Source organism: Chiloscyllium plagiosum, unplaced genomic scaffold (genome assembly GCF_037043375.1).
Source record: "Chiloscyllium plagiosum isolate Xiang-an unplaced genomic scaffold, Cpla_swu_hap1 HiC_scaffold_3, whole genome shotgun sequence".
Classification (NCBI taxonomy): Eukaryota; Metazoa; Chordata; class Chondrichthyes; order Orectolobiformes; family Hemiscylliidae; genus Chiloscyllium; species Chiloscyllium plagiosum.
The window spans coordinates 123,614,123-123,616,622 of record NW_028270141.1 but is presented as its reverse complement, the minus strand read 5'-3'; the positions used below and the strand labels follow the sequence as shown (position 1 = coordinate 123,616,622).

General features: G+C 52.9%; 1 non-coding gene and 1 pseudogene across 1 annotated transcript; both read left to right on the top strand.

The window, feature by feature from the left end:
• Nucleotides 1–294: 294 nt before the first annotated feature.
• Nucleotides 295–413, top strand: LOC148150987 (5S ribosomal RNA). Its single transcript, XR_015756405.1, has one exon. It is a non-coding gene; the product is annotated as a 5S ribosomal RNA (ribosomal RNA).
• Nucleotides 414–1,959: 1,546 nt separating this feature from the next.
• On the top strand, nt 1,960–2,068 carry LOC148150986 (5S ribosomal RNA; annotated as a pseudogene).
• Nucleotides 2,069–2,500: the final 432 nt, after the last annotated feature.

Genomic DNA, 2,500 nt, shown 5'->3' with positions numbered 1-2,500 from the left:
CCGAAATGGAGGGGTGGAGGAGTGTGGAAGGATGAGAGAATGCAGGCTGCGGCCCTATGAAGCAGGGGGAGGGCTTGCAGTTGGCCTGTGTGGGGATGTGGGAGACTACAGGAGCCTGGTGGGCAAGGGCTGGCTGAAAGGCAGCTGGAGGGACGGAGGGAGGGAAGCACGCACGGAGGAGGAAGAGCAAAGAGAAAAGAGAAAAAAAAGCCAAAGGGGATAAAGAGAAAGAGCAAGAAAGAAAATGTGGCTGGCCAGCACGCCTTGAAGTAGGGAGAAAAGGCAGGGGCCAGCGCCTACGGCCATACTAGTCTGAAAACGCCCGATCTCGTCTGATCTCGGAAGCTAAGCAGACTCAGGCCTGGTTAGTACTTGGATGGGAGACCGCCTGGGAATACCAGGTGCAGTAGGCTTTTTCCGCCAGCAGTGGCTGCTCAAGTCACCCCTCTGCACTTGTCTTGTGCCAGGCAATGGAGCGGCAGGTTATTTTTGCTGCTGCTGCTGTGCCTGGCATCAGTCTCCTGCAGGCACGAGACACGGAGGGGAGGAGAGCGGAGCGCTGCCAAAATCAGCAAGAAAGGCGGAAAGAAAGGGATTGGGGCTGCACGCTGTCTGCGGGTGGCAGTCAGGAAAGGCGGACAATAGACAATAGGTGCAGGAGTTGGCCATTCTGCCCTTCCAGCCTGCACCACCATTCAATATGATCATGGCTGATCATCCTTAATCAGTATCCTGTTCCTGCCTTATCTCCATAACCCTTGATTCCACTATCCTTGAGAGCTCTATCCAACTCTTTCTTAAATGAATCCAGAGACTGGGCCTCCACTGCCCTCTGGGGCAGAGCATTCCACACAGCCACCACTCTCTGGGTGAAGAAGTTTCTCCTCATCTCTGTCCTAAATGGTCTACCCCGTATTTTTAAGCTGTGTCCTCTGTTTCGGCACTCACCCCGCAGCGGAAACATGTTGCCTGCCGCCAGAGTGTCCAATCCTTTGATCATCTTATATGTCTCAACCAGATCCCCTCTCAGTCTTCTAAACTCAAGGGTACACAAGCCCAGTCGCTCCAGTCTTTCAGTGTAAGGTAATCCCGCCATTCCAGGAATTGACCTCGTGAACCTACGCTGCATTCCCTCAATAGCCAGAATGTCTCTCCTCAAATTTGGAGACCAGAACTGCACACAGTACTCCAGGTGTGGTCTCACCAGGGCCCTGTACAGCTGCAGAAGGACCTCTTTGCTTCTATACTCAATCCCTCTTGTTATGAAGGCCAGCATGCTATTGGCCTTCTTCACTACCTGCTGTACCTGCATGCTTACCTTCATTGAGTGGTGTACAAGAACCCCCAGATCTCTCTGTACTGCCCCTTTACCTAAATTGATTCCACTTAGGTGGTAATCTGCCTTCCTGTTCTTGCCACCAAAGTGGATAAGGATCCATTTATCCACGTGAAAGTGCATCTGCCATGCATCTGAGCACTCACCTAACTTGTCCAGGTCACCCTGTAATCTCCTAACATCCTCATCACATTTCACCCTGCCACCCAGCTGATGAAATTTGCGAATGTTATTGCTAATACCATCTTGTATATCCTGAAGATAGATTGTAAAAAGCTGCGGTCCCAGTACTGATCCGTGCGGTACCCCACTGGTCAGTGCCTGGCATTCCGAAATGGAGGGGTGGAGGAGTGTGGAAGGATGAGAGAATGCAGGCTGCGGCCCTATGAAGCAGGGGGAGGGCTTGCAGTTGGCCTGTGTGGGGATGTGGGAGACTACAGGAGCCTGGTGGGCAAGGGCTGGCTGAAAGGCAGCTGGAGGGACGGAGGGAGGGAAGCACGCACGGAGGAGGAAGAGCAAAGAGAAAAGAGAAAAAAAAGCCAAAGGGGATAAAGAGAAAGAGCAACAAAGAAAATGTGGCTGGCCAGCACGCTTTGAAGTAGGGAGAAAAGGCAGGGGCCAGCGCCTACGGCCATACTAGTCTGAAAACGCCTGATCTCGGAAGCTAAGCAGACTCAGGCCTGGTTAGTACTTGGATGGGAGACCGCCTGGGAATACCAGGTGCAGTAGGCTTTTTCCGCCAGCAGTGGCTGCTCAAGTCACCCCTCTGCACTTGTCTTGTGCCAGGCAATGGAGCGGCAGGTTATTTTTGCTGCTGCTGCTGTGTCTGGCATCAGTCTCCTGCAGGCACGAGACACGGAGGGGAGGAGAGCGGAGCGCTGCCAAAATCAGCAAGAAAGGCGGAAAGAAAGGGATTGGGGCTGCACGCTGTCTGCGGGTGGCAGTCAGGAAAGGCGGACAATAGACAATAGGTGCAGGAGTTGGCCATTCTGCCCTTCCAGCCTGCACCACCATTCAATATGATCATGGCTGATCATCCTTAATCAGTATCCTGTTCCTGCCTTATCTCCATAACCCTTGATTCCACTATCCTTGAGAGCTCTATCCAACTCTTTCTTAAATGAATCCAGAGACTGGGCCTCCACTGCCCTCTGGGGCAGAGCA